Source organism: Vidua chalybeata, unplaced genomic scaffold (assembly GCF_026979565.1).
Source record: "Vidua chalybeata isolate OUT-0048 unplaced genomic scaffold, bVidCha1 merged haplotype scaffold_200_ctg1, whole genome shotgun sequence".
Lineage (NCBI taxonomy): Eukaryota > Metazoa > Chordata > Aves > Passeriformes > Viduidae > Vidua > Vidua chalybeata.
The window spans coordinates 59,714-76,220 of record NW_026530363.1 but is presented as its reverse complement, the minus strand read 5'-3'; the positions used below and the strand labels follow the sequence as shown (position 1 = coordinate 76,220).

The 16,507-nt window shown below is 45.7% G+C and overlaps 3 long non-coding RNA genes across 6 annotated transcripts; all 3 read right to left on the bottom strand.

Annotated features, from left to right (window-relative positions):
• Positions 1-1,138: 1,138 nt before the first annotated feature.
• Positions 1,139-3,704, bottom strand: LOC128783320 (uncharacterized). Of its 2 annotated transcripts, XR_008429074.1 has the most exons (4): positions 3,665-3,704; positions 3,087-3,186; positions 2,105-2,268; positions 1,139-1,484 (listed from the first exon to the last, which is right to left on the bottom strand). It is a non-coding gene; the product is annotated as an uncharacterized LOC128783320 (long non-coding RNA). The 2 variants fall into 2 exon arrangements; XR_008429073.1 differs by lacking the exon at positions 3,665-3,704 and having other exon boundaries at positions 3,087-3,235.
• A 3,788-nt stretch (positions 3,705-7,492) lies between these two features.
• On the bottom strand, positions 7,493-9,300 carry LOC128783322 (uncharacterized). Its single transcript, XR_008429078.1, has 3 exons — positions 9,261-9,300; positions 8,682-8,781; positions 7,493-7,857 (listed from the first exon to the last, which is right to left on the bottom strand). It is a non-coding gene; the product is annotated as an uncharacterized LOC128783322 (long non-coding RNA).
• A 1,657-nt stretch (positions 9,301-10,957) lies between these two features.
• Positions 10,958-14,844, bottom strand: LOC128783321 (uncharacterized). 3 transcript variants are annotated; one of them, XR_008429077.1, is made up of 4 exons: positions 13,463-14,844; positions 13,293-13,373; positions 11,927-12,657; positions 10,958-11,019 (listed from the first exon to the last, which is right to left on the bottom strand). It is a non-coding gene; the product is annotated as an uncharacterized LOC128783321 (long non-coding RNA). The 3 variants fall into 3 exon arrangements; XR_008429075.1 differs by lacking the exon at positions 10,958-11,019 and having other exon boundaries at positions 11,813-12,657; XR_008429076.1 differs by lacking the exon at positions 10,958-11,019 and having other exon boundaries at positions 11,813-12,654.
• Positions 14,845-16,507: the final 1,663 nt, after the last annotated feature.

The following is a 16,507-nucleotide window of genomic DNA, read 5'->3' as shown; positions in this document are numbered from 1 at the left end:
GTGCCGCTACTACCAGAGCTGGGCAGGACTGTGGGCAGAGAGGGCAGGCCATCTGCCAGCAGGTTGCAGCAGCTTGCCCAGAAAAGTGCAGTGTCCTTGGAATGTGCAGCAATCTTATTTCCTGGCAAGGTCGGGCTAAGTGAGCAGTGCTGGTACACTTTCTCCTTGAGAACTGGAGCGGAAAAGCTTTTCGCCTACGATGTAGGCGACTAGAGAGGCAGAATACGCAGCTCCGGAGGCTGGCCGAAAGCAAGTGCCGCTTGCCAGCGTCTTTCGGCAGAAGCGGCTCTTCCGAGCGCAGCTGCCGATCCCGTGATCGTGCGCGAAGTAGCCGCTTCTTGCCTCCGGCAGCCGGAGATGCGCGGTAGCTTGCAAGAGGCGAAGAACGAAGCCGCGAAGAAGCCGGCTTGTGTGCGAAGCTCGCAGACTGCTGCAAGACGGTGGCTGCTGCCTCTCCTGCCTCTTGAATTCACTCTTGGGCATGCCAATGGAAGGTGTTCCAGGACAAACTTCGCTGGTTTTGATTTCTATTTTTCATGATCCGAACCTGTCATGGATCCGCTTTTTGCGGGGTGTCGTGATGGTTCTTTTCACCGATCCAAAAGTGCAAAAAGGCAAACAAACAAGGGACTATCAGTTAATCACAACAAAGCACCTTTATTAGGGCCAAAACAGTAAATGCGATAGTGGGGATCGGAAAGGAGATAAAGGAGAGAGAAGAGAGAAGAGGGGTATGGGAATAGCTACCAACACAGGCGAGATCCTCAGTGGTCCGGACGATGGGGATCCGTCTGTCGTATTGTCGGGGGAGTCTCCGAAGTTCTGGTCGACTCGGGGCTCCAGTTATAGTCCACAGAGGAAAGAGGGGGAGCAAGTGTAACAACGAAAGTCCATTGTAATCGCCACGCACGGGAAAGCTGAGTCCACAGAAACCAGCCAAAGCAAGACGAATCCAATGAAGAATAAGTCCCTTTGAATCACTGAAGGGAAACAGGTCATGTCATTAGTGGTCAGACCACCAATTTCCCCTCCTCCCTATAGCAGGGGTCTCAGTCTCAGTCCTTGGGAGGAGGGTTCTCTTCTTTGTTTGTCACACTGGTAACGAGGCAGATGAGGGGTCTTCAATGAAGGACCCGGGAGTCACCCCAAAAGTTCATTTGGCTTAAGAACGGAGATTAGAAGCAGGCCGCGCATCACGCTGTCCCGTGCTGGGTCCACGTCAGGTCTTTGCCAAGTCCTTGCCGAGTTCTTGCCAGGCCTTGTTCGGAACAGCTAGCATGACGGTTCAGTGGTTGCACCTGCACTGTGTCCTGTTCTAAGCCGGAACTGCAGTGGAGGAAGGGATTCTTTCTCGTGGCAATCGGAAGGCAGAATGGGAAAATGAGGGGCTTCAGACGGGCTCTTACACCACCCCGTGACTGACGATTGCCCTCGAAAGATCTTCATCAGCAGGGTTCCATGGTGTCGTCGTGGAGTCTTCAGGACTCATCAAGTGTTGGCAGCACATTCCAGGGAAAAGGGAAGAGAAAAAGGAAAGGAAAGAGAAAACAGAAAACTAAGACAAGAATTAAATCAGCAATAGTTTCTTTAAATAATAATCAATATTAATCAATTAAACAATAAATTGATCAAATAATAAACCAGTATAATCAATATTAAGCAGTAAAGTAATAACCTAGTATCATCGATATTACTCAGTATAATTTTATAATCAAGAAACAAAAATAATTAAAACAGTGATTAAAACAAATCATAAAGAAAATGATGTAAAACATATCTACCAACCCTATCATCTTCTTGTGTCTACAGTCCTGGGAACATCTATAGTGTAAAGGATGTCGGCCAAGTGGTGTGCATTAATTATAGATGTTAATTTTGTTCATCGTTTCATCATTCTCCAATTTACAATAAGCAAGATTACTGATAAAACAAAACCAATCATAACTAAAATCAGAAGAACAACAACGGGATGGCACAATTGTTCAGGATACCGGTGGCGGTGGGTGACCACCCGGAAAGGGTATCCCACCACTTGTGCTCGGCATCACTTTCCACCCTTTCTACAACACGATGTATTTCTTGCACATCATGATGAAACAGTTACCAGAGTTTTCTGTCCATTCTCCTTGATTTTTCCTAGGATCTCTATTAGATCTTGATGAAGTAATAGTTGCTTTACCAAAGTAAGGTTCATCCCAATGGGAGTAGGCAGTAGCTTGTGAATCAACGTGAGATTGGATTCTAAAAGTTCATGTAAGGTAACTGGAGCTACAAAAGAAAAATCACATCCTGCAATTTTAGTAAAGTTGCAAGCACAATAATTTGAATGATTTTAGTATCTACTACTGTACTTTCAATAAACACAGTATCACAAGCGTTCTGAAGCAGGCACGCCCATTGCCTGTAGATACAAGGACTGTTTCAGAAGTCTCGTTAGGATGAATATCAAAATGACAGCTATTTGTTCTGTGTCTAAACAGATATCTTGAGCTATAATTGCATTACCTTCACAGATAAACCCTAGTTGTTCTCGGATAGTACAGGACTCTAAATTGACAGTTTGCCATTTGTCATCAATTTGACGGCCCATTCTCTATGTTCAGAAGGATAGAAAGTGGCTCCATCATGATTTAATCCTAATGCGATGCTAGGGAATATCAAATGCACTGAGGCATTGCTTATGGTCAGCACAAAATGCTGTGGCTGTGTTTGTGTTAGGGTCATAGGTAAAATTCACTAAATTCCACCAGGATTGGAAATCTCTTTCAAAGTCAGTGGCACTGTCCCAGACTATTTTCCTAATCTCAGTAGGAAAAGTGCCTTCTTCACCTTCTCTTATAATTGAGGCAGCAACTGACTGCATCCATAATTGAGCCTGGATACAGCTAAGAGCTAAGGAAACATTGCTTTGTGTGGCATTAAGTGCATCAAGGATCAATTTTTATCCTTCACATTTATCTTTTCCCAATTTGGTAGAATGTTTGATAGCAAGCACTGATGTGTTCCAAGGCCGATAAGGACGACTGCAGTGGTTGCTGTTTTTGGTCAAATCTCTAGTCGAGAGAAGCCAATTTATTCATTAATACCTCTGAACTGATTCCCAATTCTGTTCCCACAACACCAGTTAATGTCTCTTGGCACCCGTTTTTTAGGAGGGTTCCACTGTCGCAGCCAGGTTGTCCAAGCCTGAAAAGAGGTTTGCAAAAAGGGTGAACAAGCTGGTTGTATTTCTGAGACATTGTTTTGCATCAGCAATTTGACTTGTTTAAGAGACCATGCCGGATCAAATAATATCTGTTGTTGGCCAGTTTTCTGATTATATATGGTCCAACTTCAAAAAATTTTCGGGGTAAGCATAACTGGTGGCTGGGCTCGAGTGCTGGTAGTGGTGGTGGTATAAACCGTAGTAGATTGAGCTACAGCATTATTATATAAACTTAAAAGAAAGCCCTTTGGTGTTGTTTTTTCCCCATAAACAAACCACTTCTGCAGTCTGTGTTAGTGTAAAATTGTGCCAACAATCCTGTACGCTTGGGTGCGTGCAGACCTTTTGTGCTTAAAGAGATCCTTTCACTTTTTCTGCATGCTACCACAATTAGTTCAGACCACGGTCACTCAGCTGGTTTCTGGCCATGGGTTGTGGTAGGATGCAGAAAAGTATTACCAGTTTGATCATGGATTAGGTGGTCTTCATGTCCCTCGGAGTTCTTCTGAAAAAGTAAACACAACAGAATTCTGCCGCCGAGAGGCAGAAAAGTTAGAATGATGGAATTATCCAGCATGTATTTGTCCAATGCTCTTTCCCTAGAGCACCAGAGGCTTCCCATGCATATTTATTCAGAGGGGGTTTTAGCACAAGTGCCACTAGTCCTATAGTAAGAGAGGTCCACCAGAACAGGTTGGCCAGGGTCATGAGCTGGATTATTAGGATCATTTGGTACAGAGCATAGGAGTCAGTGTAGATGCAGACCAAAGAGGAATTCTGTGCTTCTCGTTGTGAAAAACACTCCAGACAGCTATCAGCTCCCCAAGTGTGCACTACCTTCTCCCTCTGTAATCATTTGCTCACCAGAGGAAAAGTGGAGGGCTTCTGCCCTAGATTTCCATACTTTTCCTTTCCCTTTAGCAGAAGCATCAGTAAACCAAGAGTTTGCTGATTGTTTGGGGCAGAAAGGAGGGGTTACTTTGATTACAGAGGCAGGTTTGTCCAAGCTCTCCGTTTCTTGGATTGGTAAAGTTTTTACAGATCCTTCTGTCATTGAGAAGAAGTTACAGTAATGTTCAACCTGAGCATACCACTTTCTCACTAAGGCCCTCTGGGCCACCCCGTCAGGAGGGGGAGTCCCACTAGTGGCTGTCTTAATAACCTTGAAGGGGCCTCTCAATACAATTGGTTGTTTTCGTGCAATTTTTTCTACTTCTAGGAAAGCTAAGATAACCATCAACAATCCTTTTTCCCACGTAGTGTATCTTTTCTCAGCATCTTTGGAACCACGGAGTAAAAACCAACAGGTCTTGTCAGACCCTCAGCACCCCGCTGCCATATGTGTACTGACAGCCCTGAGGAGGCAAATCCCCATTCCACCTGGAAAGGATCTGTAGGATGGATAGGGGTCACTGCTTGATGAGCTGTTGCTTCAAAAATCAGCAATTGCAATGCTGACTCCTGAGAAAGACTCCAATCCCATTTCACCCCTTTCCTCAACAAGTCATAAAGGGGAACAAATGGGTCCTTCTGCTTACTAGGAAATCTATCTGGTCTTTCTACAGGAGATACAGCTGCTATCGTTTTTGGAAGGAGAATTGCTGTAGGTTTGAGTGATTCTGGAAGCCCACAATTCAAGGGGTCGTTATCTCGGGCTTCACAGGTAATTGCATCAGGGATTCAAAGTCAGGAATTAATTTCTTTTGAGAGTCATTTGCAGGCAAGCAGCTTTGTGCACATTTTCCAAGAGTTGGTCGGGGGTACTAATTCTAGCTATGGGATCTCCCCTTTCCAAGGGGCTTGTTCCCCCGGCCCAAAAAGCTGCACGCTGTGTCAGGGACCATGTGTCACCTTTCTCTCCTGTTGTTAAGAAGACCATGTCCCCAGTACCCACTGGCTTCCTGTTCAGTTAATTGAATTTGATCACCACCAGTGAGGGACACCCGGAAAACATATTCTGTTTCTGATTCATGTGGAGGGTGTCCATATTCCCTTTTAAGCTTAGCTAGCTCAGTGGCAGTGTTTAGTTGTGATGGTATGTGTTTGGTTGTGATGTGAGGTTGGAGATCATCATCACTGAGATAGCTATACACTGAGATAGTTTTAATCAAGGGTCTCAAGTGATGGCAGCAATGTTCCCCACAATTACTTGCTGCTTCAAGTTCTTGATGAGGATAGATTTGTTTCATGTGAGGAGTTTCCTTCTCCTCAGGCTCTGTAGAGGAATCAGCATGATGTGATTTGTTAACATGTTCCTCTGTTAAGGCAGCTCGCAATGCATAGATCACATCTTTTGCTTCATAGAACTGTTTTTGCAAAATTTCAACTAGATTTTGAAGGGAGTCTATTAGAGCATGTTCCTCACTTCTTCGCTCGAAGCCATTTTCTATAGCTGCCGTAAGACAAGCTCTCAAACCTGAGCATAAGGTAGTTTTATTTTTGCCCAGTTTGAATTTTGTTTCATGTTGTAATGAACACACTCTATCAATAACATTTTCTAAGTTCAACCAATTACTCTGTGCCCATTTTTCTCCTTCCGTAGAAGGTCTGGCATTGTGTTTGGCTAGCAGTGCATAAAATTCAGCTTTAATTTCAAGGCTAAGATTGTCACTCATTTTGTGAAGGGACCAAAACCACGACAGGGAGCTACAAACTTAAGTTCCACAAAACTACACAGCCCTCGCTGTGTCGCCCTTCGCTTCCCTGGCTGGGTGAAAGGACAATAATCTGCCTGGGAGGCTCTGCTTAGTTGCTTCAAGTTGTCCCTTCCTTCCCAGACCAGATACACAACAACAACAAAACAAGTGTCCCGCCTTTTGCACTAGTGGATCCTTGTGAATTTCCAAAGACAGTGTGGGTGCCTTTTCAGCTGCAACCCTTCTGTCTAGACAGAAATCCTGTCCGTGACGCCAATTTTAATGTCACGATCCGCTTCTTGCGGGGTGTCGTGATGGTTCTTTTCACCGATCCCAAAAGTGCAAAAAGGCAAGCAACAAGGGACTATCAGTTAATCACAACAAATGCACCTTTATTAGGGGCCAAAACAGTAAATGCGATAGTGGGGATCGGAAAGGAGATAAAAGGAGAGAGAGAGAGAGAAGAGGGGTATGGGAATAGCTACCAACACAGGCGAGATCCTCAGTGGTCCGGACGATGGGGATCCGTCTGTCGTGTCGGGGGAGTCTCCGAAGTTCTGGTCGACTCGGGGCTCCAGTTATAATCCACAGAGGAAAGAGGGGGAGCAAGTGTAACAACGAAAGTCCATTGTAATCGCCACGCGGGAACAGCTGAGTCCACAGAAACCACCAAAGCAAGACGAATACAATGAAGAATAAGTCCATTTGAATCACTGAAGGAAACAGGTCATGTCATTAGTGGTCAGACCACCAATTTCCCCTCCTCCCTATAGCAGGGGTCTCAGTCTCAGTCCTTGGGAGGAGGGTTCTCATTCTTTGTTTGTCACACTGGTAACGAGGCAGATGAGGGGTCTTCAATGAAGGACCCGGGAGTCACCCCAAAAGTTCATTTGGCTTAAGAACGGAGATTAGAAGCAGGCCGCGCATCACGCTGTCCCGTGCTGGGTCCACGTCAGGTCTTTGCCAAGTCCTTGCCAAGTCCTTGCCAAGTTCTTGCCAGGCCTTGTTCGGAACAGCTAGCATGACGGTTCAGTGGTTGCACCTGCACTGTGTCCTGTTCTAAGCCGGAACATGCAGTGGAGGAAGGGATTCTTTCTCGTGGCAATCGGAAGGCAGAATGGGAAAATGAGGGGCTTCAGACGGGCTCTTACACCACCCCGTGACTGACGATTGCCCTCGAAAGATCTTCATCAGCAGGGTTCCATGGTGTCGTCGTGGAGTCTTCAGGACTCATCAAGTGTTGGCAGCACATTCCAGGGAAAAGGGAAGAGAAAAAGGAAAGGAAAGAGAAAACAGGAAAACTAAGACAAGAATTAAATCAGCAATAGTTTGTTTAAATAATAATCAATATTAATCAATTAAACAATAAATTGATCAAATAATAAACCAGTATAATCAATATTAAGCAGTAAAGTAATAAACCTAGTATCATCGATATTACTCAGTATAATTTTATAATCAAGAAACAAAAATAATTAAAACAGTGATTAAAACAAATCATAAAAGAAAATGATGTAAAACATATCTACCAACCCTATCATCTTCTTGTGTCTACAGTCCTGGGAACATCTATAGTGTAAAGGATGTCGGCCAAGTGGTGTGCATTAATTATAGATGTTAATTTTGTTCATCGTTTCATCATTCTCCAATTTACAATAAGCAAGATTACTGATAAAACAAAACCAATCATAACTAAAATCAGAAGAACAACAACGGGATGGCACAATTTGTTCAGGATACCGGTGGCGGTGGGTGACCACCCGAAAAGGGTATCCCACCACTTGTGCTCGGCATCACTTTCCACCCTTTCTACAACACGATGTATTTCTTGCACATCATGATGAACAGTTACCAGAGTTTTCTGTCCATTCTCCTTGATTTTTCCTAGGATCTCTATTAGATCTTGATGAAGTAATAGTTGCTTTACCAAAGTAAGGTTCATCCCAATGGGAGTAGGCAGTAGCTTGTGAATCAACATGAGATTGGATTCTAAAAGTTCATGTAAGGTAACTGGAGCTACAAAAGAAAAATCACATCCTGCAATTTTAGTAAAGTTGCAAGCACAATAATTTGAATGATTTTTAGTATCTACTACTGTACTTTCTATAAACACAGTATCACAAGCGGTTCTGAAGCAGGCACGCCCATTGCCTGTAGATACAAGGACTGTTTCAGAAGTCTCGTTAGGATGAATATCAAAATGACAGCTATTTTGTTCTGTGTCTAAACAGATATCTTGAGCTATAATTGCATTACCTTCACAGATAAACCCTAGTTGTTCTCGGATAGTACAGGACTCTAAATTGACAGTTTGCCATTTGTCATCAATTTGACGGGCCCATTCTCTATGTTCAGAAGGATAGAAAGTGGCTCCATCATGATTTAATCCTAATGCGATGCTAGGGAATATCAAATGCACTGAGGCATTACTTATGGTCAGCACAAAATGCTGTGGCTGTGTTTGTGTTAGGGTCATAGGTAAAATTCACTAAATTCCACCAGGATTGGAAATCTCTTTCAAAGTCAGTGGCACTGTCCCAGACTATTTTCCTAATCTCAGTAGGAAAAGTGCCTTCTTCACCTTCTCTTATAATTGAGGCAGCAACTGACTGCATCCATAATTGAGCCTGGATACAGCTAAGAGCTAAGGAAACATTGCTTTGTGTGGCATTAAGTGCATCAATGATCAATTTTTTATCCTTCACATTTATCTTTTCCCAATTTGGTAGAATGTTTGATAGCAAGCACTGATGTGTTCCCAAGGCCGATAAGGACGACTGCAGTGGTTGCTGTATTTTGGTCAAATCTCTAGTCGGAGAAGCCAATTTATTCATTAATACCTCTGAACTGATTCCCAATTCTGTTCCCACAACACCAGTTAATGTCTCTTGGCACCCGTTTTTTAGGAGGGTTCCACTGTCGCAGCCAGGTTGTCCAAGCCTGAAAAGAGGTTTGCAAAAAGGGTGAACAAGCTGGTTGTATTTCTGAGACATTGTTTTGCATCAGCAATTTGACTTGTTTAAGAGACCATGCCGGATCAAATAATATCTGTTGTTGGCCAGTTTTCCTGATTATATATGGTCCAACTTCAAAAATTTTCGGGGTAAGCATAACTGGTGGCTGGGCTCGAGTGCTGGTAGTGGTGGTGGTATAAACCGTAGTAGATTGAGCTACAGCATTTATTATAAACTTAAAAGAAAGCCCTTTGGTGTTGTTTTTTCCCCATAAACAAACCACTTCTGCAGTCTGTGTTAGTGTAAAATTGTGCCAACAATCCTGTACGCTTGGGTGCGTGCAGACCTTTTTGTGCTTAAAGAGATCCTTTCACTTTTTCTGCATGCTACCACAATTAGTTCAGACCACGGTCACTCAGCTGGTTTCTGGCCATGGGGTTGTGGTAGGATGCAGAAAAGTATTACCAGTTTGATCATGGATTAGGTGGTCTTCATGTCCCTCGGAGTTCTTCTGAAAAAGTAAACACAACAGAATTCTGCCGCCGAGAGGCAGAAAAGTTAGAATGATGGAATTATCCAGCATGTATTTGTCCAATGCTCTTTCCCTAGAGCACCAGAGGCTTCCCATGCATATTTATTCAGAGGGGGTTTTAGCACAAGTGCTACTAGTCCTATAGTAAGAGAGGTCCACCAGAACAGGTTGGCCAGGGTCATGAGCTGGATTATTAGGATCATTTGGTACAGAGCATAGGAGTCAGTGTAGATGCAGACCAAAGAGGAATTCTGTGCTTCTCGTTGAAAAACACTCCAGACAGCTATCAGCTCCCCAATGTGTGCACTACCTTCTCCCTCTGTAATCATTTGCTCACCAGAGGAAAAGTGGAGGGCTTCTGCCCTATATTTCCATACTTTTCCTTTCCCTTTAGCAGAAGCATCAGTAAACCAAGAGTTTGCTGATTGTTTGGGGCAGAAAGGAGGGGTTACTTTGATTACAGAGGCAGGTTTGTCCAAGCTCTCCGTTTCTTGGATTGGTAAAGTTTTTACAGATCCTTCTGTCATTGAGAAGAAGTTACAGTAATGTTCAACCTGAGCATACCACTTTCTCACTAAGGCCCTCTGGGCCACCCCGTCAGGAGGGGGAGTCCCACTAGTGGCTGTCTTAATAACCTTGAAGGGCCTCTCAATACAATTGGTTGTTTTCGTGCAATTTTTTCTACTTCTAGGAAAGCTAAGATAACCATCAACAATCCTTTTTCCCAGGTAGTGTATCTTTTCTCAGCATCTTTGGAACCACGGGAGTAAAAACCAACAGGTCTTGTCAGACCCTCAGCACCCCGCTGCCATATGTGTACTGACAGCCCTGAGGAGGCAAATCCCCATTCCACCTGGAAAGGATCTGTAGGATGGATAGGGGTCACTGCTTGATGAGCTGTTGCTTCAAAAATCAGCAATTGCAATGCTGACTCCTGAGAAAGACTCCAATCCCATTTCACCCCTTTCCTCAACAAGTCATAAAGGGGAACAAATGGGTCCTTCTGCTTACTAGGAAATCTATCTGGTCTTTCTACAGGAGATACAGCTGCTATCGTTTTTGGAAGGAGAATTGCTGTAGGTTTGAGTGATTCTGGAAGCCCACAAATTCAAGGGGTCGTTATCTCGGGCTTCACAGGTAATTGCATCAGGGATTCAAAGTCAGGAATTAATTTCTTTTTGAGAGTCATTTGCAGGCAAGCAGCTTTGTGCACATTTTCCAAGAGTTGGTCGGGGGTACTAATTCTAGCTATGGGATCTCCCCTTTCCAAGGGGCTTGTTCCCCCGGCCCAAAAAGCTGCACGCTGTGTCAGGGACCATGTGTCACCTTTCTCTCCTGTTGTTAAGAAGACACCATGTCCCCAGTACCCACTGGCTTCCTGTTCAGTTAATTGAATTTGATCACCACCAGTGAGGGACACCCGGAAAACATATTCTGTTTCTGATTCATGTGGAGGGTGTCCATATTCCCTTTTAAGCTTAGCTAGCTCAGTGGCAGTGTTTAGTTGTGATGGTATGTGTTTGGTTGTGATGTGAGGTTGGAGATCATCATCACTGAGATAGCTATACACTGAGATAGTTTTAATCAAGGGTCTCAAGTGATGGCAGCAATGTTCCCCACAATTACTTGCTGCTTCAAGTTCTTGATGAGGATAGATTTGTTTCACGTGAGGAGTTTCCTTCTCCTCAGGCTCTGTAGAGGAATCAGCATGATGTGATTTGTTAACATGTTCCTCTGTTAAGGCAGCTCGCAATGCATAGATCACATCTTTTGCTTCATAGAACTGTTTTTGCAAAATTTCAACTAGATTTTGAAGGGAGTCTATTAGAGCATGTTCCTCACTTCTTCGCTCGAAGCCATTTTCTATAGCTGCCGGAAGACAAGCTCCCAAAACTGAGCATAAGGTAGTTTTATTTTTGCCCAGTTTGAATTTTGTTTCATGTTGTAATGAACACACTCTATCAATAACATTTTCTAAGTTCAACCAATTACTCTGTGCCCATTTTTCTCCTTCCGTAGAAGGTCTGGCATTGTGTTTGGCTAGTAGTGCATAAAATTCAGCTTTAATTTCAAGGCTAAGATTGTCACTCATTTTGTGAAGGGACCAAAACCACGACAGGGAGCTACAAACTTAAGTTCCACAAAACTACACAGCCCTCGCTGTGTCGCCCTTCGCTTCCCTGGCTGGGTGAAAGGACAATAATCTGCCTGGGAGGCTCTGCTTAGTTGCTTCAAGTTGTCCCTTCCTTCCCAGACCAGATACACAACAACAACAAAACAAGTGTCCCGCCTTTTGCACTAGTGGATCCTTTGTGAATTTCCAAAGACAGTGTGGGTGCCTTTTCAGCTGCAACCCTTCTGTCTAGACAGAAATCCTGTCCGTGACGCCAATTTTAATGTCACGATCCGCTTCTTGCGGGGTGTCGTGATGGTTCTTTTCACCGATCCCAAAAGTGCAAAAAGGCAAACAACAAGGGACTATCAGTTAATCACAACAAATGCACCTTTATTAGGGGCCAAAACAGTAAATGCGATAGTGGGGATCGGAAAGGAGATAAAAGGAGAGAGAGAGAGAGAAGAGGGGTATGGGAATAGCTACCAACACAGGCGAGATCCTCAGTGGTCCGGACGATGGGGATCCGTCTGTCGTGTCGGGGGAGTCTCCGAAGTTCTGGTCGACTCGGGGCTCCAGTTATAGTCCACAGAGGAAAGAGGGGGGAGCAAGTGTAACAACGAAAGTCCATTGTAATCGCCACGCGGGAACAGCTGAGTCCACAGAAACCACCAAAGCAAGACGAATACAATGAAGAATAAGTCCATTTGAATCACTGAAGGGAAACAGGTCATGTCATTAGTGGTCAGACCACCAATTTCCCCTCCTCCCTATAGCAGGGGTCTCAGTCTCAGTCCTTGGGAGGAGGGTTCTCATTCTTTGTTTGTCACACTGGTAACGAGGCAGATGAGGGGTCTTCAATGAAGGACCCCGGGAGTCACCCCAAAAGTTCATTTGGCTTAAGAACGGAGATTAGAAGCAGGCCGCGCATCACGCTGTCCCGTGCTGGGTCCACGTCAGGTCTTTGCCAAGTCCTTGCCAAGTCCTTGCCAAGTTCTTGCCAGGTCTTGTTCGGAACAGCTAGCATGACGGTTCAGTGGTTGCACCTGCACTGTGTCCTGTTCTAAGCCGGAACTGCAGTGGAGGAAGGGATTCTTTCTCGTGGCAATCGGAAGGCAGAACGGAAAATGAGGGGCTTCAGACGGGCTCCTACACCGTCTTGGAAATTCTTGTTGCTCCCCAGAGGCTCCGAGATGCAGAGAACACGGTGGCAGCTGCTGAAAAGAAGGGCAACTGTGTGTTGGTCAAGAAGCAAGAACCTAGGCAGCTGACTGTGCTTGTCGAGGAGCAGCTGCTGGATTCTTGCAATTGCCTTCAGTGCGCATAGAAGCCCGCTGCTCTGCTGCTTCGTGTTTTGCCTTCAGTCAATTGCACACTGCTGAAGCTGAGGCAGGCTGTTCAGCTTTGCTGCTTTTCAGCATCTCAGCTGCCCTTCTGCTCTGTGACAGCTCTCGAGGTGAAACAGAGATTTTTAGAGTTAGGTTAACAAAATGAATTAAGCATTTCTAATTTAGCTTGTAGAGTTATCTGTTGAATTTTCAACCTTTTACTTAAGAAACCTCTGCCTAATACAAAGGGCAAAGGAAAATGCAAATTTCTGAAGCTTCTTGCATAAAGAACAATACCAGAAGAAGCAAAGAACCCAGATAAAGAAGCTCCTCTGTCTCCAAGCCTATCAAGACTGACAGACGTACTCAGATAAGCACCAAAGGACCAAAAGCGCACGCGCAGAGAGGAAAAGTTCAAAAGTTCAATCATGAGGAAGACCACAATCTTCAGCCTCAGGACCACCAAGAGACCCCCGTACGACCACCACAGCAAACCACGCATGCCCAGAAGGGCGTGGACTTACTTAGCATGAGAAGCGAGGACAGGCGGGGCCAGGGGTTGAATACGCATGAAAAAGTCGTGCAGTGTATTGCATATGGAACGTCTTTAAGAATAAAAGTGTGGGTCAGACTGAGGCTCGGGGCACAAGTTTTGGAGAGCTATCTCACTTGTCCCGGGCGCTGACGTACATACCCACTTCATAACGACCCCAGGTTATGGAGTCTATTGATTTATTCCGCGTATCGTTTCAGTTGGCGACCACGAAGGGACTGCTCTGCTCACCCGCAGGTCCGGTTGGGAGCAGACACCCTCAGGCGCCACGGGGCTTTTCCCCGGAGGGACTCTGCGCCTCGGCTGTACACTGCGGGGAGCGTACCACGGCCCGTCGACTAGCGGATGAAAGCGGTATGTATTAATTTATTTTCTTAAGGTTGGCACTGATAAGTCGCAAAAAGATGTTTTTGCGCGCAGGTTTGCCTAGGGGCTTGCAAGCAGACCGCCATCGGGGGAGAGGCCGGCGGCGGGAGGACCTCCCCAGCTGATAGCGCGGCTCGGGGAGGGCGAAATCGCGATTTCAGTGTGTGGTGTGTGTCCCGATTGCAGTGTAGTGTGTCTGTTACGTCCGGACGTGCGTGCTTGTGCGTGTGTGTGTATGTGTGAGTGGAACGGTGATGCGCGGTGCGGCGTTGCTAAGATAGAGAGAGGCGGCGCGGCAGTGCTAGAGAGCGCATGCGCAGGGCAGCTCTCAGCCCACACTACCTGCTAGTGCGGGTAGTGCGCATGCTCGGGGCGGCTAGCAGCCACTCTACCTGATAGAGCGGGTGGGGCGCATGCGCAGGGCAGCTCTCAGCCACACTACCTGATAGTGCGGGTAGTGCGCACTCTACCTGATAGAGCGGGTGGTGCGCATGCGTGGCACGGGCTGTCCCTGGCGAGCGGGGGGAGCGCGGCGCGGGGCTTAAGTCGGGGCTTGCAAAGGTGCTTTAGGCGCAGCCCAGCTGATAGCGCAGCGGGCGCGCGGGCACAAGCCGCGGTTTGAGGAGCTGCTTTGAACGCCGCTAGCTGATAGCGCAGCTAGTGGGAGCGTGGTACAAGCTAGGAGTTACAAGCACCGCTTACAAGCATCGCTAGTTGGTAAAAAGCTTGCAAAAGTAGCCAGCGAGCCAGCGGCTGGGCTAAGAGTTAAGTGTTTGTTATACAATAGCACTGCCCTTCAGTGTGAAAAGCTGTCACTGGTGTAGGAGGAGGGGTTGGGGAAGGCAGTCTAGGGTTGCCATGGGAAACAGCAGTTGTATGAGTTCTCCACCCCCTTTTGTAAGAGAATTGTACCCTCCCCCTGTCTTGTCAGTTATTGTTCAAGTCTGCCCCTTAGCCTAGAATCTTCTCTGTTCCACGTTTTCCCTTTGGTTCTTCCACCAAGAACACTCCTTTCCCTTTTCCCCACTGGTTAATGTTATATTTCCCCTCCCTTTAGCCTTCTCCCTGTGATAAATTGAGGCGAATAATTTGATTCAGCCTTTTTAAGGTCAATTAGAATTTTATTAATTACAGCAAGCAGTAGCAAGCAAAACAGCGCTGGGTGGGTAGGGGTCTCCTAACCGCCCCTCCTGCAGTGTCCCACACTGCAGTGCCCCACACCCCACCCCCCTTATTCAGTCTCTTTTATAGTTTCTTGGAGGTTTCTTCATTCGCGTCTCTTGCCATAGCGGTGGGCGTAGCTTGAGCATCCCTCTGCATCGTGTCTGCGTTGTGTCGAGGCAGGTGATCGTTGGTTTCACAATCGGTTCCGGACAGTGATGGGCGTACCCGGAGCACTCCTACGTTGTCTAGTCCGGTGGCCGTTGCCTGGTGGTCGCTGATTTCATAATCAGCTCCGGCCATCCCCCAACATCCTTAGCCTGTGTCTGCAAGAGAAGCTAAGAAAAGCTCCCTAAATGGTGATTAATCATACTTGCGGTCTTGCCTTTTGCAATATGTCTATAGCCTTGCAATATGCCTATAGCCTTGCGGTTTGTAGCAGTTGCTTCTTTATTGTCCTTTTTTTAGTAAAACCCACAAGTTGCTGTTTCCCAACTTCACAGATGCTTCCCCTATCTCCTAACAAGCAAGCTAGTCCCTCATACTTTAATTTTATTTTTCCTCCTTTAATATTCCAATTCCTTTGATGAACAAACAAGTTACCACAGTTTATCACAATCCCCCATTTTCTCTTTTACCATTTCGTTCATCAAATCGCTTTGCTGTTTCGTAGGCTAGAAGTAAAGTGTTTAGCATTGTCCTGACTAGAAACACCACTAGGACAGAGCAATAGAAAACTAATAATTCGCCAATAAGGGTGGAGTCCTAGCCTTGATTTTGTTTTGTAATATCCTGTTTTCCCCTTTTTGGCTTGCTGCTCCCTTGGTGTTTCGGAGGCACTTAGACTGGTCCTTTGAGGGATCCTAGTACTCGGCTGGCAATAGTTGGAGCATTTCAGCATTGTTCCACTTAGAGGGGGCTTGGCCTTTTCCTCTCTGCCTCGCTCGCCGACTCGGGTGCTTCGAGCCGCGAGGTAAACCATCTTCTCGGCAGCAGCAGTACTCGCCTGAGCGTCCCCTTTTCCGCTCCTGCCTAGCCTTGTACTGTTCCCAGTTCTCATCTTTGACCAGAAGTGGGTTGCAAGGAATCCCCTTCAGTTCCTTTCGACAACACCCTTTTATTATCTGAGCAGTAAATGGAGTAAATGAAAACAAAAATACTCAGGCTATACTCCCTTGGTAAATATTTCCCACCACTCAGATCCAAAACTGACCCACCGATTTTCCAATTCTCCTATCCTTAGCACAGTTTCAGTTAGTTTTCGCTGAGTTTTATAGCACTCAGTACAAACCCCAATTGGTGGTCTTCCCCTCTGGCAATGGACCCACCACCGTTCTTGGCAAATTTTACATATAAAGCACACAAAAGGATAACAATCTCCACAACCTTCCTTGTTACAAATCACTATATAGTCTTTAGCTAGTTTGTAATTGTATCCCTTTGCTTCCCCTTATGGTTGATTTGGATGATGTCCACAGAGTTCATTAGTTTTTCTTAAGAGTCACTTTCAAGTTCCCAGGCTGGCTAGTCACTCTCCACTGGTTATTTGTGGCAACCGGGCCTTTCACTTGGCTGGCGTGAGTCCACCCCTTTTCGGCCGTCTTGACTGCCGTTTCTGTGATACTTGATCTCCTGGTTTTATCTTATGGATTGGTGGTC